General features: G+C 36.7%; 1 protein-coding gene across 11 annotated transcripts in view; it reads right to left on the bottom strand.

The window, feature by feature from the left end:
* Positions 1 to 24,053, bottom strand: part of PPFIA2 (PTPRF interacting protein alpha 2) — a 493,970-nt gene that overhangs the window by 359,518 nt on the left and 110,399 nt on the right. The gene's annotated exons all lie outside the window — the stretch shown is intronic.

The raw sequence follows: 24,053 nt of genomic DNA, 5'->3' as shown, positions 1-24,053 counted from the left end.
ATTTAATTGATGAAGCTTGGAGAATACATTGATGCAAGTTGTGATGAAACAGTAGTTCAGGAAAAAAAGATTCAAGAATATTTAAGTGCTTCAGTGAGACCATCCAACTTGGCGGTGGAACCATTTACTGAAATATAAAATCTAGGATCTTCCCCATGCATTAATCGAACCCCAGTCTCCTGCATCGCAGGCAGATTCTTTACTGTCTGAGCCACCAGAGAAGCCTAAGTAATAAATATTAAGTAATAACTAGCATATGTTGGGAGAAGGCAATGGCACCCCGCTCTAGTACTTTTGCCTAGAAAATCCCATGGATGGAGGAGCCTGGTAGGCTGCAGTCCATGGGGTCGCTAAGAGTCGGACACAACTGAGTGACTTCACTTTCACTTTCCACTTTCATGCATTGGAGAAGGAAATGGCAACCCACTCCAGTGTTCTTGCCTGGAGAATCCCAGGGACGGGGGAGCCTGGTGGGCTGCCGTCTATGGGGTCACACAGAGTCGGACACGACTGAAGTGACTTAGCAGCAGCAGCAGCATATGTTGAGATAAATTTATCTTTATAATGATACATAATTTTTAAAACTATATTTGCAGTCACAGGTTTAGATGATTTATGGAGAGATGATAAGCAGAGATCTGAGGAGGGATCTTTGAACAATATTTGTCTAATTGATTTCATCCACATATGTTCTATCTAGGATGATTATCATTTATGAATGTGTGGAGTCTCTATTCAAAGATTTCTTAGAGCTCCAAATATGGCATGGTAAGATGAAAACTGTAATTTCAATTTTTTCTTTACTTGCCTTAAATTTTCTTTCTCACTCCAATATATTTTGAAGTCTCCTTCCCACATTTTTTCTCTAGGTTCCTGTGGCTTTTCCCTTCTGTCCTTTGAAGGAAGTAATTGTTAGCAAGGGGACTGTCAAAGCCCTTCTTATGTCAAATAGGAAAGCCAACAATCTTGTTCATCACTATCTATCTCCTGAGGAAACAAAATTACAGAAGCAGCCACAGCTACCAGATGAGTAGTGTGGGAGGACGTTTGACTGGTATCAGTTTTCCCCCTCTTTTCCTCTGAAAACATGTTCCTCTGGATCACATTTCCAAATACCACTTGCAACAAAAACAACATTCAGCAGATCTCTGACAAAAGAAAACAGAAGCTACAATAGAACATTCACTCCCAAGCCTTGAAATATCCCCCAATATATCAACACACCACCTACAGCCTAGAAAAATAAAATACAACCACCCACAACACCCTCCCACAGCCAACATGACTCAAACACATACTTTCCTTTTAACCTCACTTACAGAGAATGTCTACTCAGTTGAATAATTAAATTTTCTTAAAGTCAGCAATAAAATATCATACATTATTCAGCCACAATAGGTTTTACCAATGCTGAAAGATATTTTTTGATTTAAACTAAGAAAGTTAAAGTACATGCGTTTCACACAAAGGTTACAAATGTTTTCTTAATTGATAAACAAGAACATCCTTCACAGAACATAAGCTCAGTAAATGTCTATTAAATAGAACCAAAACTGTCATATTTCACTAAAGAGTTCACACTTGTAATAACCTATAATGAAAAAGAATATGAAAAAAATATAATAATAATATATATATAATAGAAAAGAATCTGAAAATAATATAATACATATATGATTCAGTTAAAAATAACCAAATCACTTTGATGTAAACCTGAACTAGCACACCATTATAAATCAACTAGACTTCAATTAAAAAGGAGCTCACACTAAGATTGTGATAATTATATAGGAGTCCAAAATTGTTGACAAACTAGACATTGTCTAGTTCATTCAAAATGAATTAATGAGTTCATTTTATTCATTAATAAAATGAATGTAAGGTTGTTTTTGAAAGAACCAGATGATTCCATAGTTTTCTATATCGATTCAATTAGTTACTACCATTTGTATCCGGTACTGTTAATTTTATACTCAATTATGAGAATAATTATTTGTTGTTTTTTTTAAATAAATATTTGAGTTTTGAGTTTAGGGGAAGCTTAGCTATCTATGATTGATGTTCCTCAAATGTGAACATGATTATGTAAAAACATATACGGTTAGATATGTTTAGATTGAACGTTTATGCAATGTGAAGGACAATCGTAACATTTTTGGAACTTTATTTATATTATGAACCTTGCATCTTCGCTTTTAAAATTAATTAAAATATTTCCTGAGCTATTGTTACTCACCTACACTACACTTCAGGCTGAGATCATTAAGCATGGAAAGTTGGGGATGTATGAAATGTCACCTCAGAGGGAAAGGATTCTAGCAGTTGACAATTCCAATAACTAGAAACATGATGAGCAAAAATATAGTGCCAGAAAAGCAAACAACACAATACCATCTTATTCTATGTATTTCATCAAGCTTGCCAAATTAATCATGATCTAGTCTTCCAAAATCCTAAATATTTATTTTTGATTGCCTGCTCTTTTTCTTGTAGAGATATTTGCTTTAAATTTACCTCACTGCCAAGGATTTTATGTTCATCTCCACATGGACACTTCTATCTGTGATTTCCATCTAAAATCCCAGTTTTAAACTTTCAATGCCCCAGCAATTATTTCCACTGACAATCCAATCAAATCTTGTCCAACACAGATTACTTTCAAGAGAGTTTTCTTTCTGACATGTGTTTTTGTTGTAATCAGAACACTATTCAGAATACTAAGGAAATTATTAATTCTATAAATAATGTACTAATGGTATGTTCTGAGCACTTACTATATTAAGCATACAGTCATGCATTTGCATGATTTCTTTTAATCCAACCAATTACCTGATAAGGTGGCTGGGCTATTATCATTTCCAGTTTTTTGCAAATAAACAAATTTGAACTTGTAGAAAATAAATGACATGTCTAAGGTCAGTTTTTAGGAAAGGGAAGTCAGTGCTAAAATGAACAGACTTTTAATCCAAGGCAATCTTACTGTAAATCTTTAAACACATAAATTATTTTCCTTCTCATTAACAAAGCCACTTAGGTCAAATGATTTAATCTGACTTTTCTCACTTCTTCACTGTTTTCCCTGATATCAGGTACCATTGATTATTATCTCACAGGGTATATAATAATATTGTGAAATATATATATATATATATACACACACATACATATATACATGCATATATACACAGACACATCATAGTCATTCAGATGACCAAAATATATTACCCACATACATTTGGTCTTTGTGTGGCTCTTGGCTCACATCTTCCAAAGCCCTTGTAATTTCCTAAGTGTGGAGAGTGATAAAGTTGTCTTTTGGTTAGCTCCTAAGAAAGTGAAGCTAACCAAACAATTAGAGGATTTGAATTTTTAGTCCCACTCACTGACCTCTGAGGAGGGTGATGGGCTGGACATTGAGTTCAGTCACCAGTGGCCAAAAAGCTAAACAATCATGACTATGTAATAAAGCCTACATGAAAATCCAAAAGGACACAGTTCCAAGAGTTTCCGGATTGGTGAACAAGTGGAGATTCAGGGAAAGTGGTGCACCTGTGAAACTCCACACCTTTGCTTTATGTTTTGCCATATGCATCTCTTCTGTGTGGCTGTTCTTGAGTTAAAACCTTTTATAAGAAATGGTTCAGTTCAGTCACTCAGTCGTGTCCAACCCTTTGTGACACCATGCACGCCAGGCCTCCCTCTCCATCACCAACTCCCAGAGCTTGCTCAAACTCATGTCCATCGAATCGGTGATGGCATCCAACCATCTCATCCTCTGTCGTCCCCTTCTCCTCCGGCCTTCAATCTTTCTCAGCATCAGGGTCCTTTCTAATGAGTCAGTTCTTCGCACCAGGTTGACAAAGTATTGGAGTTTCAGCTTCAGTATCAGTCCTTCAAATGAATATTCTGGACTGATTTCCTTTAGGATTGACTGGTTTGATCTCCTTGCAGTCCAAGGGACTCCCAAGAGTCTTCTCCAATATCATGGTTTAAAAGCATCAATTCTTCAGTGCTCAGCTTTCTTTAAGGTCCAACTCTCACATCCATACATGAATACTGGAAAAACCATAGCTTTGACTAGATGGACCTTTTTTGGCAAAGTAATGTCTCTGCTTTTTAATATACTATCTAGACTTGTCATAAGAAATGGTAATCTAGTGAGTAAACAGGTTTGCTGAGCCACACTGGCAAATTTATCAAAATAAAGGAGTGGGCCATTGGAACCTCCAATTTGTAGCCTATTGGTCAGAAGCCCAGGCAATGCTTAGGTTTACAACTGGCTGGTATCTGAGTGTGTGTGTATGGAGTGGAGGTTGGGGGAATCTTAAGAGAATGAACCCTCAACCTATGGAGTCTGATTTATCTCTGGATAGATAGTGTCAGATCTGAGCTAAATTATCAGACTGCCCACAATCCCTCTTCCCACACACACACTGGAATTTGGTCTAGGAATACAAAAAGAGTACCAGTTCCATTTCCACTGCTACAAACCTGGTTGTAGTAGGTTACAAAAGTGGTCACAATTTTTTGCAGATATATCCACTAACAAGTGAAGTACAGTTTGCTGCTGTTGTTTTAGTTGCTAAGTTGTCTCCAACTCTTTTGCACCCCATAGACTGTAGCCTACCAGGTTCCTTTCTCCATGGGATTGCCAGGCAAGAATACTGGAGTGGGTTGCCATTTCCTTCTCCAGGGGATCCTCCCAAACCTGGGACCAAACGCACAGCTCCTGCATTGGCAGGTAGATTTTTTACCCACTGAGCCACCAGGGAAGCCAGAGTACAGTTATCTACACCCTGAATCTGGGCTGGCATGTGATTTACTGAGGACCATAGAATGGTCCAGAAATGAGGTTGTATGAGTCCTGAATCAAAGTTTCAAGAGACTTCTCAAGCTCTGCTCTCCATCTTCAAACCTCTGCCACTGCTGGCTACTGAACACACCTGCCCTATCTAAAAACTAAAAGAAAAACATCAAAGACCTCTCAGCTACTAAAACACCTTCACAGATTCCTGTCCTAAAGCTACCATGAATTACCCTATATAATGATGTCTGAAATCATGCAAAATCCAATAAATCTGTGACTAGTTCTTTAGATGGAGAAGGCAATGGCACCCCACTCCAGTACTCCTGCCTGGAAAATCCATGGATGGAGAAGCCTGGTAGGCTGCAGTCCATGGGGTCACTAAGAGTCGGACACGACTGAGCAACTTCACTTTCACGTTTCACTTTCATGCACTGGAGAAGGAAATGGCAACCCACTCCAGTGTTCTTTCCTGGAGAATCCCAGGGACGGGGGAGCCTGGTGGGCTGCCATCTATGGGGTCGCACAGAGTTGGACATGACTGAAGCGACTTAGCAGCAGCAGCAGCAGTTCTTCAGAATCATACTTTAATTAGACATAATGAATTATTAATGCAAGAAAAATGTTTATTTGAATTACAATTTGTTATAAGAAAAGAAAGATAAATATTGCTATAGTGCAATAATCCTGGTGGGTATGATTATCTGAATTGAGGTTTTTGGAGAAAAGATAAGGCAAGAATATGTGGACTACAAGTCACCTGAATGTTGGTTCCCAGAATAAGACTCAAGTTTTTTTAACTGACCCATTAATAGTTTGCCATTGCTGTATATGAATACAGAGAGGCACCTTTACAATTTATGTTTATCACTCAAAGTTATAGAAATAAGGAGCAAAGAACAGAAGCAAGACATATAAAGATTCTAACAAACTAGAAGGATGAAATTCGCATTGCTTAGACTCATTAGAAAAGTCGCCCAAGTCAAACATGTTAGAATAGTGGTGAGGAAAACCTGGCTTAAGAAAATTCGATGTTTAGGGGCTTTCCTCATAGCTCAGTTGGCAAAGAATCTGGCTGCAATGCAGGAGATCCAGGTTTGATTCCTGGGTCTGGAAGATCCCCTGGAGAAGGAAATGGCAACCCACTCCAGTATTCTTGTCTGGAGAATCCCATGAACAGTGGAACCTGGCAGGCTATAGTCCATAGGATTGCAAGAGTCAGACACGACTTAGCAACTAAACCACCAAACAATAAACCATTAAAACACAAAAACCAGAATGGATTTTATTCTTCTACAGTTTCAACACAGAGGAGTAATATGACTTATAAAACGTTGTAAGGTAATTTGGAATCCCAAAGCATGAATACAATGTTTGAGTCTGCAAGATGATGAAACCTGTGTTTTTTTTATATTCATGAGGAGGAAATACTTTTCAGCTGTGGGCTCTCCATTGCAAGAGGAGTAGCTTCAAACTTTTAGTTCAACCTTTCAAAGTAAATTGAGATGAAATAATGTCACACATGGAACCTTTAAAAGAATCAGCATCAATATAATACATAGAAATAGTAAAGCTTTTTCAAGTTAAATTCCATGAAATACTAGATAAACTACTTGTTCTTAGAAAAACTGGGATAATGCACCAGAATCTAGAAAGATGCTAGAAAAGTAAGTATTATCTTCAAGCACACAATAGTATATGTGAGCATTGCTTTCTTATTAAGATAACAAAATTCATTTTTGTTAAATAATCTAGTCCCCAGTAAAGGTCAATGAAGGATTCCCTAGTGCTGGTCAATGAACAATTCCCCAGTGCTGGTCAATGAACTATTACTATATTCTAACATCTGACAATTGATCAAAAAACGAGTCAGGCAGACAGGACTGATGTTTTCATGGCCATATTTAGCCCTCCATTGGTTATATGTAACTTAGTGAACACAATAAATTCACTCCCTCAATTTTGGTTTCCTTATTTTTAAAGTAAGGCTTTTTCTTGGATCAGGTCTTAATAGTTTTTTATAATTTATTATCTTATGCTAAATATTAGTTCTAAAATAATGTTCATATAAAAGGAATCATTAGTATTATAATTTTACAGATGATTTTCATTGATTCACTAAACGGAAAAAGTTGATGTACAATAAAATTATTTTATATGGTTAAAATAAAATTTTTCTAATTTTATCTTTCCATTTTTAAATTTTACTTTGGAAAAAGCATGAGGTTTTATTTCTATGCTAATAACTTAGTATAGTACAAATTACAAGCACTGTTTTTTAAATGAACTATTATTAATATTCCTGTCTTCCAGTACATATAAGCATATATTCCCACAAGGTGGTGCTCTTTATTTAAAAATTCCAATGGGAAGCAGTTTTTCTGTATTTGCATAGTGCTCAGAGACATAATACAGGTTTCACAGCATATTGTAAAGGATCAAATGGGCAATCAAGTTGTGGTAGCAATTCACTTATTGAAAGTTTAGAGGTTTTAAGAGTTAAGATCTGAATGGCAAAATGCATTCTATTCATACGCAAAAACATGGCAGGAAAACATAGTAAGAATATAAGTTTGCATGCAACAGAAGTTCTTCTCTGGAAATAGAAGGAAGCTGGAGTACAACATGGAAACTGTCTAGAAAATCGCCATTATTAAGTACAAAGAAGTCATACAGTAAGCACATTTTATTAGCTAGACTTCAGCTATCGGGGAAGGAGGGAGGAAAGCAAAGAGATGGGGAGAGAAAAATAGAAAAGGTGAGAAAAAGGAAAGAAATAAAGAAGAAATTGAATAATGACAGTGACTATTTTTATCCATCCATCTTGATATGAGCTAAGACGATTGAATTTGCTATTTCTTCTGCGCAACTTAGTTCCCTCAAAAGCCTCTCAGAATATTGTTACATTTCACCTTTCTGAGGCTCAAAATAATATTCAAAATTGTATATTATTTGTTCACATCACTCATCAGTACAAGCCAGAGTTTATCCAGTAACCTCTACTTGATTCTTCCTCTCAAGGACAGCTTCCAAGGTGATGATTCAAAATTGTGTTACTTTAATAGTGCTACTGAAGGCTACAAGAGGCTCAGAATCTTAATTAGTTACTAAAGGAACATGAAAAATCCTCACATAACAGTGAAATGTGGGTTTAATTTTACAGATGAGAAAACCGATGCTCTGTGAGAATAAGTAGCTGGTCTAAAATCCAAACACTTATTAAAGTGATAAAATTTGGGATTAAACCCTCGGGTCATTTCTTAAGACTTTATTTCTATCTTATATAATCATAGTATTTAATAAATATTCCCTCTCCAAAAGAGAGAATATTTAGCTTCCCTCAATGAAACTAAAATCTAATATGGCATTTTAAAGAAAGCGTCCCTTTGAGATTAATTTCAAAGAAGAGCTTCCAGTTACAGTTTTGATCAGACAAAAGAAAACCAGTGATCTTAGTTCCACTTATGCCACTAACAAGATATGAGCCCCACGGAAACGTTGTCTTTCTGAATCCTGACACCCTTAATTGTAAAGTAAAGGTATACAGTCATACAGTCTGTGAGGTCAATTCTACTTCTACAGTATATAAACATAAAAATTGGCTGTAAAAGACCAGTTCTACCATATAGATGATCCAAAGTTTGGATTGGTTTGTATCCACCTTTTTTCCATTTGGATTTCATATATAAACATTTTATTTTTTATTTATTTATTTATTTAATTTTTAAAATTTTATTTTATTTTTAAACTTTACATAATTGTATTAGTTTTGCCAAACATCAAAATGAATCCACCACAGGTATACATGTGTTCCCCATCCTGAACCCTCCTCCCTCTTTTCTCCCCATACCATCCCTCTGGGTTGTCCCAGTGCACCAGCCCCAAGCATCCAGTATTGTGCATCGAACCTGGACTGGCAACTCGTTTCATACATGATATTTTACATGTTTCAATGCCATTCTCCCAAATCTTCCCACCCTCTCCCTCTCCCACAGAGTCCATAAGACTGTTCTATACATCAGTGTCTCTTTTGCTGTCTCGTACACAGGGTTATTGTTACCATCTTTCTAAATTCCATATATATGCATTAGTATACTGTATTGGTGTTTTTCCTTCTGGCTTACTTCACTCTGTATAATAGGCTCCAGTTTCATCCACCTCATTAGAACTGATTCAAATGTATTCTTTTTAATGGCTGAGTAATACTCCATTGTGTATATGTACCACCGCTTTCTTATCCATTCATCTGCTGATGGGCATCTAGGTTGCTTCCATGTCCTGGCTATTATAAACAGTGCTGCGATGAACATTGGGGTACACGTGTCTCTTTCCCTTCTGGTTTCCTCAGTGTGTATGCCCAGCAGTGGGATTGCTGGATCATAAGGCAGTTGTATTTCCAGTTTTTTAAGGAATCTCCACACTGTTCTCCATAGTGGCTGTACTAGTTTGCATTCCCACCAACAGTGTAAGAGGGTTCCCTTTTCTCCACACCCTCTCCAGCATTTATTGCTTGTAGACTTTTGGATCGCAGCCATTCTGACTGGTGTGAAATGGTACCTCATAGTGGTTTTGATTTGCATTTCTCTGATAATGAGTGATGTTGAGCATCTTTTCATGTGTTTGTTAGCCATCTGGATGTCTTCTTTGGAGAAATGTCTATTTAGTTCTTTGGCCCATTTTTGTATTGGGTCATTTATTTTTCTGGAGTTTAGCTGTAGGAGTTGCTTGTATATTCTCGAGATTAGTTGTTTGTCAGTTGCTTCATTTGCTATTATCTTCTCCCATTCTGAAGGCTGTCTTTTCACCTTGCTAATAGTTTCCTTTGATGTGCAGAAGCTTTTAAGGTTAATTAGATCCCACTTGTTTATTTTTGCTTTTATTTCCAATATTCTGGGAGGTGGGTCATAGAGGATCCTGCTGTGATGTATGTCAGAGAGTGTTTTGCCTATGTTCTCCTCTAGGAGTTTTATAGTTTCTGGTCTTACGTTGAGATCTTTAATCCATTTTGAGTTTATTTTCGTGTATGGTGTTAGAAAGTGTTCTAGTTTCATTCTTGTACAAGTGGTTGATCAGATTTCCCAGCACCACTTGTTAAAGAGATTGTCTTTAATCCATTGTATATTCTTGCCTCCTTTGTCAAAGATAAGGTGTCCATATGTGTGTGGATTTATCTCTGGGCTTTCTATTTGGTTCCATTGATCTATATTTCTGTCTTTGTGCCAGTACCATACTGTCTTGATGACTGTGGCTTTGTAATAGAGCCTGAAGTCAGGTAGGTTGATTCCTCCAGTTCCATTCTTCTTTCTCAAGATTGCTTTGGCTATTCGAGGTTTTTTGTATTTCCATACAAATTGTGAAATTATTTGTTCTAGCTCTGTGAAGAATGCTGTTGGTAGCTTGATAGGGATTGCATTGAATCTATAAATTGCTTTGGGTAGTATACTCATTTTCACTATATTGATTCTTCCAATCCATGAACATGGTATATTTCTCCATCTGTTAGTGTCCTCTTTGATTTCTTTCACCAGTGTTTTATAGTTTTCTATATATAGGTCTTTAGTTTCTTTAGGTAGATATATTCCTAAGTATTTTATTCTTTCCATTGCAATGGTGAATGGAATTGTTTCCTTAATTTCTCTTTCTGTTTTCTCATTATTAGTGTATAGGAATGCAAGGGATTTCTGTGTGTTGATTTTATATCCTGCAACTTTACTATAGTCATTGATTAGTTCTAGTAATTTTCTGGTGGAGTCTTTAGGGTTTTCTATGTAGAGGATCATGACATCTGCAAATAGTGAGAGCTTTACTTCTTCTTTTCCAATTTGGATTCCTTTTATTTCTTTTTCTGCTCTGATTGCTGTGGCCAAAACTTCCAGAACTATGTTGAATAGTAATGGTGAAAGTGGGCACACTTGTCTTGTTCCTGACTTTAGAGGAAATGTAAAGTTTACTATTTGAACTGGCTATGAAATTAAGAATAGGATACTACTGAAATTTATTGCTCATAGAAGCTATCAAAAGCAATGTGAATTAGATTTGTGGATTTACAAAAATGTCATTGGCAGTTTGTTTCAGAATTCCTTATCCCATCTTAAATAGTAAAAAGTAGCATAAGAACTAAAAACACAGAAGTGGCAGAGACTACTCTGACTGTGTTACTGAGGAAAATTCTCGAGATGATAGCCAAACAGTCCTAAACGTTGAATCATTTGACTCATGAATCCCTTATTCATACACAAATAAATCTGTTATAGTCACTATAGCAGTGGGTAGAACTTAGTTCCCTACTTACCTCTATTTCTACAACATTCACAAACATTCATAAATTTTCCAGCAGGAAGCTTCTTATTTAAGGTCCTGTATTGCATATTTTGGGGTTTTCATGGTGACTTAGAGGGTAAAGAACTGGCCTGCAGTGCAGGAGACCTGGATTCCATCCCTGAGTCAGGAAGATCCCCTGGAGAAGGGAATGGCTACCCATTCCAGTATTCTTGCCTGGAGAATTCCATGGAGAGAAGAGCCTGGTGGGTTACAGTCCATTGGGTCCCAGAGAGTTGGACACGACTGAGCAACTAACACACACACACAAAAATTGCATATTTTCCTCTAATTTTCTTCAGTTTTGGCTTGGACAAAACTTTCTACACTTTTGTGTTTTGGACAAAACTCTTTTTTTTTTTTTTTTTGGACAAAACTCTTTCTACACTTTCTTCCTAAATGACCTTAGCTATTCACATGCCTTTCAATATTATTTACATACTGGAGTCCCTGAAATTTAAATCTCAATCCATACAAAAAAAAAAAAAAAAAAAACCTCACCTATGTCAAGCTAAAACATCCTTCTTTCTCACTCCTCCCCAATTTTTATCTCCCTCGTGTTCTCTGTTTTGGTAAATTTCATGAACATGTATCCATTAGCTCAGCTCAAATCTTAGGAAGGCATTTCTAATTTTTACTCAACATGTACTTACAATCCATCAGTAAGTCATCAGTTCTAACTTCAAAATATATCTCAGCCTGCTTTACTTCTCAGTTGCCATGACTCTACACCAAACTCCCACCATCTCTAACCTGGACTTCCATGGTATCCTATCCTCTTAACAGGTTCTCTTGCTTTAATTCTTATCCTGTTCTACTCAGTTTTAAAGAGCATCCACCATATTATTTTAGCACATAAGTTTTAAGTAATTTTCTCTCTGAGAGTTGGACCATAAAGAAGACTGAGTGCCGAAGAACTAATGCTTTTGAACTGTGGTGTTGGAGAAGACTCTTGAGAGTCCCTTGGGCTGCACCTTGACCTTTGGTCAATCCTACAGGAAACCAGTCCTGAATATTCATTGGAAGGACTGATGCTGAAGCTGAAGCTCCAATACTTTGGTCACCCGATGTGAAGACCTAACTCGTCGGAAAAGAAGCCTGATGCCGGGAAAGACTGAAGGTAAGAGGAGAAGGGGATGACAGAGGATGAGATGGTTGGATGGCATCACCGACTCAACGGACCTGAGTTTGAGCAAACTCCAGGAGAAGATAAAGGACGGGGAAGCCTGGCGTGCTGCAGTCCACTGGGTCACAAAGAGTATGATACGACTGAGGACTGACCAACAGCGACTTTCTACAACACTTGAAATAAACTCCTGTAAGACCCAACATGACCATGCTATTGCCTCCTATTCCAATCAAATGCAATAACTCCAAGCAAATGTACTTTGTTGTTAACTTACTAAGCTTTTGTCACTCTCAATCCCTGTCTTAGGTTCCCAAGGGTGCTATAATAAATGACCAAAAGCTTGGTAGCTTCAAATGACAGAAATGCATAGTTCTGGGTGCCGGAAGGCTGAAATCAAATTACTGGAAATTCTGAAGGAGAATCTATTCTAACTAGACTCTCTCCTAGTTGCTGGTGATTGTCAGCAATCCTTAGCAGTCTTTGATTTATAGGTGCTGAATTCCAAACCCTGTCCCCATTTTTACAAGGCGTTTTCCTTTATGTCTTTCTATGTGCTCTCCTCTTCTCATATGGACGCTAACGACTGGATTTAGAGCCCACTTTATATCCAGGATGTTTTCGTCTCAAAATTCTAAGCTATATCTATAAAGACTATACTTCCAAATAAGGTCACATTCCAAGATGTTGTGTAAACATGAATTAGAAGGAGACATCATTTAACCCACTACACTCCTCGGGTTATTACATCTGCCCAAATATTCATCAACTACTCTTCTTTATTGAAGTCACTTCCTCAGAGAAAATGTCCTTGACTCATCTTCCATTCTGTTGTTTCCTTCACAACACCAGCCAAACATCTATAATTTCAATACTATATTTAAATGTAGCATATGAAATACATACGTATATATGGACAAACATATATATACACACATACACACTAAATGTATAAATATAAGAGAAGACATAGAATAACATGTATACATAAATGTGTACAAAAATATTTAAAATTTGTGTTCCTGATATACCATGATGTCATACCTTATGCATTGCTTCATTTAACTAGCCAACATTTTAAGTTAATATATCACGTTTTGCTTCAAGTTTTTTTGGCCTTATATCACAGACAGATCCAAAGCTGGCTTCCATGTTCATTCCTTCCATAAAACCCTCTTTTTGAGCAACTGCAGGGGGTTGACAAAAGGTATGAATATGAGGGCCACTGTTGAGCATTACAGGACCTACAGTTTGCTTCTAATTAAATAAAATACGTATATATATGCATGTCTATATATGTGTATGCACATATACAGACATGTACATATAATAATATCACTTAGCCCACAACTTGATTGCAACCAGTTAGAACCCTCAACAGAGGAGTCACCTAAGCTATTCTCAGACTCCTGACCCACAAACTGAGATAAGATGTGTGTTGTTTTGAGCCTATTGTGTGTGTTTAGTTGCCAAGTCGTGTCCAGCTCTTTTGCTACCCCATGGACTGTAGCTTGCCAGGCTCCTCTGTCCATAGAATTCTACAGGCCAGAACTCTGGAGGGGGCTGCCCTTTCTTCTCCAGGGGATCTTCCTGACAACAGGGATAAAACCCACACCTCCTGCATTGCCAGGTGGATTCTTTACCACTGAGCCACCAGGGAAGCTCCTTTAATTCTACTAGATTGTATTAATCCATTATATAGCAATAGGAAACTGATATACTTCATAAAACAACTTGAGAAGTGCTTCTTCTCTTAGAACTTTAATAGTACAATTCCTTTCTTAAATGGTTACATAATTCACAGGTGAAGCCATCTTGTCCTGGATTTCTCTTTGTGAGATTTTTTTTTTTTTAATTGAAGATTCCATTACTTTCATACAAAGTATTTGTACTTTTTTATTTTTGGGGTTAACATTGTTAAGGTATGCTTGCTTAGGAATTTTCTCATTTCATCTAAAGTTTTAAATGTACCCACATAAACTGTGTTCAAACTTCCATTATTTTAAATTTTACTAACCCACCAGGGAATAATCAGTAAATTCTTTAAAAAAAATGTTTTGCTTTGCTTATACTCTATATTAAATATTCTACTTTATTAATTTTTGTTGCTAGCTTCATTTTTGCCTTCTTTCTCTATACCCTAGGTTTTATTTGCTGTTTTACTTCTAGTTTCTTGAGATAATGCTTGGATCATTGATTTGGGGCCTTAATCTTTTCTAATCTATATTAATGATATAAATATGTCTTTAAGTGGCACTGCTGCTGCTAAGTCGCTTCAGTCGTGTCCGACTCTGTGCGACCCCATAGACGGCAGCCCACCAGGCTCCCCCGTCCCTGGGATTCTCCAGGCAAGAACACTGGAGTGGGTTGCCATTGCCTTCTCCAATGCATGAAAGTGAAAAGTCAAAGTGAAGTCACTCAGTCGTGTCTGACTCTTAGCTACCTCATGGACTGCAGCCCACCAGGCTTCTCAGTCCATGGGATTTTCCAGGCAAGAGTACTGGAGTGGGGTGCCACTAACTTCATCCTAAGATTTTTCAGTATGTAGTAGTCCAATATCACTGAATTCAACATTTTTTTCTTATTTTTACTTTGAATTTTCTGACCATGAGTTAATTAGAAATATACAGCATACTTTCCAAAAACTTATGTACTTCCTATTTATCACTTTTAATTTCATTTTTATATTAATTTCTAGTGGAATTCTGATATTATAAAAGAACATACTTTGTATGATTTCATGTCTTCAAAATTTTTTGAACTTTCTGTAAGACCCATATTTGTTCAGTTTGGGGAAATAAAATGCAAAATTCTTTATACATTACTGAGAAAAAGTTTATCACATTGCTCAAATTATCATTATCTTTACAGTTTTTATCTTCTTGTTCAGTCAGGTATTGAAAGAATTATTGAAACGTTCCACCATGACAGAGGACATTTTTATTCTCCTTTTATTTCTGCTAATTTTTGTTTTCTATATATTTTAAGTGTTTGTTATCATGTACATAAACATTTAAAATTTCTATCTTCCTGGTATACCATTTTTTTATATTTAAGTTTCTCTTTTTATATTTAGTATTTCTTTATAAAAGACTACACTTTCTGGTATTCATGTAGTTATACCTGCTTTATTTTGTTACCTCATTTTCTATGGTATGCCTTTTCTATCATTTTGGTTTCAACCTTCATTTCCATATTTTAGAATTCTTTTACAAACTACATATAGTTTAAAAATTTTTTTCTGACAATCTTTATTTTACATTGACTATTTTTCACTTATATTTAATGTAATTATTTACATACATTTACTTAAAAGTTAGAATAATGATCTTGTTTGTAATGTCAAACTTTAATGAATTCTCTGGCCTTTTAGAGAATGGTCATATGAATTTAATGAAACTTAGTGTTTCTAGATATGAATACTAAGATTTTTAATTCTTTTTTTTGCAAAAAGTGTTGTTCATAGAAGAAAAAATAGTCAGTTGTGGATTACTCATTTTAATCTATGATGAAGAAAAGGAAAAATAGAAGAAAAATTAGCATTACCACAAAACTTTCCACCATACTCCAATAAGAATATAAAATATTCCTATGAGTAAAACAAAAGAATATCTGGAGAATGTATTATGTAGACAAAAGATAATTTTGCAAATTTCAGGGAAGCTTGATGAATGTTTTTGGACAAATATTAAATTTTTAATATTATAACTCTTCTATTTTTCCTATGAAGTGAAAGTTGCTCAGTTGTGTCCGACTCTTTGTGAATCCAAGGACTATAAAGTCCATGAAATTCTTCAGGCCAGAATACTGGAGTGGGTAGCCTTTACCCACTGGAGTGGGGAGACCAGGGATGGAACCCAGGTCTCCCAAATTGTGGGCAGATTCTTTACCAGGTGAGCCACAAGGGAAGCCCAGGAATAGTGGAGTGGGTAACCTAACCCTTCTCCAGCGGACCTTCCTGACCCAGGAATTGAACTGGGGTCTCCTGCATTGCAGGCAGATTCTTTACCAGCTGAGCTATCAGGGAAGTCAATTTCCCCCCCATAATACTTACAACTTTATAATTATATACCAATAACTTCATATATCTTTACAAAAACAATTTAATAGCCTATCATACATCTCTGAGGCAGATTCCTATTATGTGGTGTTCTTAACACAACACAGGTTTTATTTGAAAAGTAAGAATTCTGTATAATATTAACTTTATTATGAACATATAATCAGATTCCTTTTTAAAGTGCCTTTGGTGGTTGTAACTACTGTTAAGTGAAAAATAAGCATATGCATGTAATTTCAGCATTTACATTTTGCTTATTCATGTTTCCGTGAGTGTTCATTTGAAAAAGATAATCTTTATGGGAAGTAGCTAGAGTAAGTTGCTTTCCTTCCAGATGAGTATTCTTTCACGTAGAGGCACAAGTTCCTACACAGGACCAGAGGACAAGGAAGCTTTATGCTGCCTCCTCTAGAAGCCCAATAAGGAAAAAGGGGAGCCACGAGTTTGCAGTTTCTAACCCCGCCAAGTTTTGATGAATACTAATGGTAGAAATATTGTCACCCTGCTTATTTAACTTATGTACAAGTACATCATGTGAAACGCTGGGCTGAAAGAAGCACAAGCTGGAATCAAGATTGCCGGGAGAAATATCAATAATCTCAGATATGCAGATGACACCACCCTTATGGCACAAAGTGAAGAGGAACTCGAAAGCCTCTTGATGAAAGTGAAAGAGGAGAGTGAAAATGTTGGCTTAAAGCTCAACATTCAGAAAATGAAGATCATGGCATCTGGTCCCATCACTTCATGGGAAATAGATGGGGAAACAGTGGAAACAGTGTCAGACTTTATTTTTTGGGGCTCCAAAATCACTGCAGATGGTGACTGCAGCCATGAAATTAAAAGATGCTTACTCCCTGGAAGGAAAGTTATGACCAACCTAGATAGCATATTGAAAAGCAGAGACATTACTTTGCCAACAAAGGTCCGTCTAGTCAAGGCTATGGTTTTCCCATGGTCACATATGGATGTGAGAGTTGGACTGTGAAGAAAGCTGAGTGCTTAAGAATTGATGCTTTTGAACTGTGGTGTTGGAGAAGACTCTTGAGAGTCCCTTGGACTGCAAGGAGATCCAACCAATCCATTCTAAAGGAAACCAGTCCTGGGTGTTCATTGGAAGGACTGATGCTAAAGCTGAAACTCCAATACTTTGCCTGCCTAATGTGAATAGTTGACTCATTGCAAAAGACCCTGATGCTGGGAGGGATTGGGGGCAGGAGGAGAAGGGGACGACAGAGGATGAGATGGCTGGATGGCATCACCGACTCAACGGACATGAGTTTGAGTAAACTCTGGGAGTTGGTGATGGACAGGGAGGCCTGGCGTGCTGCGATTCATGGGGTCACAAAGAGTTGGACATGACTGAGTGACTGTACGGAACTGAACTGAATGGTAGAAAAGGGAAAATCCTCAGAAAATGAGCTCATTTCTCATTTTGCCAGAGGAGGTGGAGTATCACCTCATTGGGATCCCTGGGAGAGCAGCAGCAGCAGCCCTAAATCTGTGCAAATCCTATTGTCTCAGGTTATATGAAATGGCCCACCAGATCTCCTTTTAAGAATGCCAGCTGTGTGCAGTCATGGGCTTCCCTGATAGCTCAGTTGGTAAAGAATCCACCTGTAATGCAGGAGACCCCAATTTGATTCCTGGGTCGGGAAGATCCCCTGGAGAAGGGAAAGGCTACCCTCTCCAGTACTCTGGCCTGGAGAATTCCATGGACTACAGTCCATGAGGTCACAAAGAGTCAGAAACGACCTAGTGACTTTCACTTTCACTGTTTGCAGTCATGACTCTTCTATTAGAGAAGAGTCAAACAACCCTTGGCCTGAAGCCTAATCTCATTGAGGCTGAACAGGTGTTTAGCCATTAAGCTGCACAGGCACATGGAGGGTGTCTGGGGTTTCCTAAAAAATAAAAACATATACACTTAAAAAATACCCCAGACCCCTTAAATCTTATATTCTAAGCTTCAGTAATTACATTTAAATTGATATACTGTATATAGTCAGTTTTATGAGTTGCTGAAGTCTACAGAATTGAACTATTTTCGGATACATGAGAAAGACAGACCCTTAATTCCTTCCATCCAAAATAAAGGTTTTAATTAAATGCAAATTAGATCTTCAAGATTTGGTTCAACATTCACCTCTCAAAATAAGTCTTACAAAAAGTAAAAATAAAATCCCCCCAAACACACTTACCATGGTTCTTTCCATTTAAAAAAAAAGCAATTATTTATCTATGTACCATTTTTACACTTATCAATCATGTTTTAAAAAGAAACAATTGCTAACCAGTTAAAGTACAAAAATCTATAGAGCTTAATTAGTATCTTTCATTTCTTCTCAAGTGCTGAGAATAGTATTGCACACATAATAGGCATTACAAATATGTTTCCTAAATAAAACTTTATTTTTATTTTATATTTTTCACATTTTAATGAGCAGTTACATGTATAAAGCTGTATTCATCCATCTGTCTTTTCAGATAAACATCCTAAATTATAAGCATCTTTGATCAAGAATAAAAATAGTTCCACTTTATTATGTTGGATAAGAACAGTCTAATTAGAAACCAGCCCCTTGTTTAGTCAAGAAACTAAAAAAAGATCCCATTTTTTGTAGGGTGAAATATATATTAAAATGTATATATATATATAAATATGTATGTATATACACAGTTAAATGTGTGTATATATGTGTATATAAATATACACATATATAAATAAATTCATGTATAATAAAAACAAAGAGAAAGAGAAAAGCAACTAGGAAAATACCATAATACATATACAATATCTATAATTGAAATTATATTACTATTTTTGACAGAATTATTATATAGCTTTTAAGGAACAAAGATAAGTAAATGAAAATGATTCATATTAAGCTTTATATGATCAGAAAACTGAGTATATATTAATATATAGTTCAATGTTTTATTATTAACAAAAATAATATATTTTGCAATAATGCAAGTTCCTAATTTTTTTTACTATGTCCTTTTTCATTAACATGTTGCTTTTGCCTCATATATCACATTGCCCCCTTTGCCTAAATTTCAAGTACTATATCTTTATTTTTATAGATTGATAAGAAATTAATAGTAAGTTACATGACCCTAATTTCTAATAAGTTGTTTTATTACTCTCAGCTTCTCATATAACTTCACCTGTAATAGAAAAGCCATTTCTAAAATGTCTCTTATCCTATTAAAACACCAGTGAAGCAATATTCTGAGAGATCTCAAAAAAAAAAAATGCTTCCACATTCAGTGTTATTCTAATGCAACCTTTGGCTGTTAGTCTATAATTCATATCTTTTTTGCTCCCTTTCACATTTAAGATGATTCAAATCTTTGAATACAGGAAACCATATTCAAAGGTACCCTCTAATTAATTAGTGTTGAAATTCATATATTTAAATTGGTCTAATCAATAAAGCATTAATAAACAGGAAAATACCTAACATGTAAATCTTCTGGTATTATTTACACTAAGCATTACATTTCTCTCATGATAAAATCCCTGCATATGAACTTTCATTATTGTTGCTACATATTTATGACACTAATAGTTTAAGTACCTATTCTGACTAGCTAAAATATTAATAAATTAAATAATTAAAATGAAGTTATTGACTCCTTTCTTTCCTATCCCTTATCCATATTTGCATAGAGGAAGCAAACATCTGATTCAGTTGTTATGTGTATCTCCAAACCCTAAGGGATACACATTAATTTTTTCCCCCTTGCCTTATATCCCATGGAATTGCCTGCTGATGTAGCTGCTGAATAAATATCCAAAGAGAGATAGCACTGCTTTCTTCCACGAGTCATTGCTCTGGGTCCATTCTCATTTGGCTTAGGAGAAGCACACCTTTCTCTTTATCATGAGAGTTAAAACTCGGCACCAATTCTTACCAGCTGAAATTCTGCTAATAAGTCCTGTCTGGTCACCACTTAGAGAGGCTAAAGGTGGTGATTCACAGTGGCAGTACTGACATTACTGTAATTATTAATTAACAAGTCTATGGTGAGTTTGGTCTTCCTTGGTGGCTCAGTGGTAAAGAAACTGCCTACAGTGCAGGAGGCCCAGGTTACATCCTTGGGTCAGGAAGATCTGGAGAAAGAAATGGAAACCTACTCCAGCATTCTTGCCTGGGAAATCCTATGGACAGAGGAGCCTGGTGGGCTAGTCTATGGGGTCAAAAAAAAGTCGGACATGACTTAGTGACTGAGCACGCACGTGTGCTGAGTATGTCTAGCACTACTCCATACAATGTGGAGATACTTACCACCAATGATACTATGCTCTGAGGCCCTAAGTATAACTTTAAACCACCAATGAAAGTTCCATTTGTTTTCTTTTACTCTCTTATTTATTGAAATTTTTCAATACCTGATTCACATTAATTCTGTCTGAAGACCTACTAGATTCTTCTTCATTCATTTGTTCATTGAAGTGTATAGTTACAAACCAGACAGAAATTTCTGCTTTCAAAGGGATTATATTTAGTGATATTAAATGAGACAAATAAGATATTCAGCATCCAAATATATCCTTATGCTTTGGTATTGCCATTATGTTTCCCAATGGTCAATATTTGAAGTTACCCTTGAGTCCTTGTTCTTTTCCCACTGGAAGATTCTACTAATACTGCCTTTGTAAGGTTTTTATTCTCTACTATTTTAATTCCTGCTACCACTAACATATTGTGAAGTACACTCATGTAATCTGATTCCAGAATTATTATAACAGGCTCAATCCCTTTCACCATGCAGTATTCTGCTAGAGTTATTACATTAAGCACACAAATATGATCGTATATATCATGTGTCTGAGTTGTGTTCTTATTCATTCAGCAAATATACATTGATGGACTCACATGACCGGTATTATTCCAGATCTTTGCAATATAATAGTGAACAAATGAGACAGTCTCTAACTATACGGCGCTTTTATTACTATTCAGTTCAGTTCAACTCACTTCAGTTGCTCGGTCGTGTCTGACTCTTTGCGACCCCATGAATCACAGCACGCCAGGCCTCCCTGTCCATCACCAACCCCTGGAGTTCACTCAAACTCACGTCCATCGAGTCAGTGATGCTATCCAGCCATCTCATCCTCTGTTGTCCCCTTTTCCTCCTGCCCCCAATCCCTCCCAGCATCAGAGTCTTTTCCAATGAGTCAACTCTTCGCATGAGGTGGCCAAAGTACTGGAGTTTCAGCTTTAGCATCAGTCCTTCCAAAGAACACCCAGGACTGATCTCCTTTAGAATGGACTGGTTGGATCTCCTTGCAGTCCAAGGGACTCTCAAGAGTCTTCTCCAACATCACATTTCAAAAGCATCAATTCTTTGGCGCTCAGCTTTCTTCACAGTCCAACTCTCGCATCCATACATGACCACAGGAAAAACCATAGCCTTGACTAGATGGACCTTTGTTGGCAAAGTAATGTCTCTGCTTTTCAATATGACATCTAGGTTGGTCAAAACTTTCCTTCCAAGGAGTAAGTGTCTTTTAATTTCATGGCTGAAGTCACCATCTGCAGTGATTTTGGAGCCCCAAAAAATAAAGTCTGACACTGTTTCCACTGTTTCCCCATCTATTTCCCATGAAGTGATGGGACCAGATGCCATGATCTTCGTTTTCTGAATGTTGAGCTTTAAGCCAACTTTTTCACTCTCCTCTTTCACTCTCATCAAGAGGCTCTTTAGTTCCTCTTCACTTTCTGCCATAAGGGTGGTGTCATCTGCATATCTGAGGTTATTGATATTTCTCCCAGCAAGAAAACAAACAATAAGCACATAGGAGCAGAGAAAAGAATATTAGTTGATCTTTCTGATAAAGTAGCTTTTGAACAGAGACCTAAAGAAAGTGAGGGAGTAGGCCTAGCAGGTATCTGTGGAAACATCACGGTAAGCAGAAGGAATACTGGCAACAGCATGCCCTTGTAAAGGGCTAGAAACTCGTTAGTGCCATCAAAGTGGAATGAACTATGGAAAGGAAGCTACGACTTGAGTTCCTAGAGACTTTGTACGGAGAGAAGTCATGAAGGGTCTTAGAAACTACTCCACGGGCTTTGGGAATTTTATTCTGATGGGAAGCCAACAATGATTAAGCCCTGATGTAACACGAGTCGACATATTCTAAGAAATTTATCTTGCTTGGTTCGCTGAGAAAGGATATATGAGAAAGTATGGTGATTCAGACCAGGGCAGTAATTTTGTAGGGGTGGTAAAAATTGGTTAAATTATGAATAAATTATGAAGACAAAACCTACAGGATGACTCTAAGGTTTTGACTTTTGGAAATAGTCGTATGAAATAGACATTAATTTTTAGGGGTAAAATGCAGATTTGTGGAAACTGACAGAGAAGACCAGAAGCTCCAGTTTTTAATCCATTATGCTTTAAATTTCTATTGGATATAAAAATAGGTATGTCAAATATTTAGTTGGATTATACAAGTCTGAAGTTCAGGGAAGTGATCAGTCTAGAGATGTAAATTATTCAATTATCAGTGTCTAGATGGCACTTAAGCTGTAAAATAGGTTAGGATTATCAAGGAAGTAAATATGGGTAAAAAAGATTGCAGGGTCCACATAAATAATCCATCAAACTGGCTTCTCAGTTCCTTGATGTCATCAGTTCCAATGAACTTCATGCCCTCTATACTTCATCTATTTCCATGACCACAATCTGGATCTTAGCAGCAACCTGGGAATGTTTTGGTCTTATAGTGCTTAAATCAAGCATCCTACTCTCTTGTAACATCTTATATTCACTATACTGGTTTTTCAACTTATTGAGATCCTTTCCTATATTCACTGCAATTCTTACTCAGCTTAGACTTTATGATATTCTTGCTAATGTTTTCAATTACCTTGGTTCATTGGTCTTCCACAGTAATTGCCTGTCAGAACAACAATCTGAAATCAGAATGACTGCAGGCATTCCCCTGTCCCATACTTGAGCTACAGAGCACTGTTGAAGCAAAAGCAAACACAGCTTTACATATTTATAACCAGTACAAATTCACTACCTACAACAAGTAGACCCTAAAACTTTCCACTAATCCATCTATGGTTTGCATAGTTCTTCTGCAATCCACAAAGGCTAAATATATCTTCTCTAAGTTCTTGAACTATCTTAACTCATCATCTCCCCACCACTGTCAGCTAATTAGCTCCTTTTTACAATGTGGGGAAAATAGAAGCCATTCAATGGAAACTATCTCAGCTTTATAAGAGCCCCCCCCCCAAAAAAAATGTTTGCATCAGTTTCCATAATTTTTTCTACCCTTATTTCACATTTGAACTGATATTGCTCTTTCTATATAACATGCCCTGGAGTCCATCTTATTCTGCTTCATCCAGTGACCTATTAATTTCTCTTGTCTCAAAAATTCTTTTCCCTTTCTATGAGCTTTCTATGGGCTTCAACACACTCAAATTTTCTCTCCTTAAAACAATTTCTCAAGTTCATCTCTAATGTTGGCTATTATTTCTTTTCACTTCCTTCATAATTAAACTCTTTGCAATTATTTCCTTAACAGCAGAATCCAATTCTTATCTTCCTATTGTTCAGTTCAGTTCACTCGCTCAGTCGTGTCCAACTCTTTGGACCTCAAGAACTGCAGCACGCCAGGCCTCTCTGTCCATCACCAACTCCTGGAGTTCACCAAACTCATGTGCATCGAATCAGTGATGCCATCCAGCCATCCCCTGTTGTCCCCTTCTCCT

This window comes from Bubalus bubalis, chromosome 4 (genome assembly GCF_019923935.1).
Source record: "Bubalus bubalis isolate 160015118507 breed Murrah chromosome 4, NDDB_SH_1, whole genome shotgun sequence".
Lineage (NCBI taxonomy): Eukaryota > Metazoa > Chordata > Mammalia > Artiodactyla > Bovidae > Bubalus > Bubalus bubalis.
The sequence above is the reverse complement of the archived record's forward strand: the minus strand, read 5'-3'. Positions and strand labels throughout refer to the sequence as shown.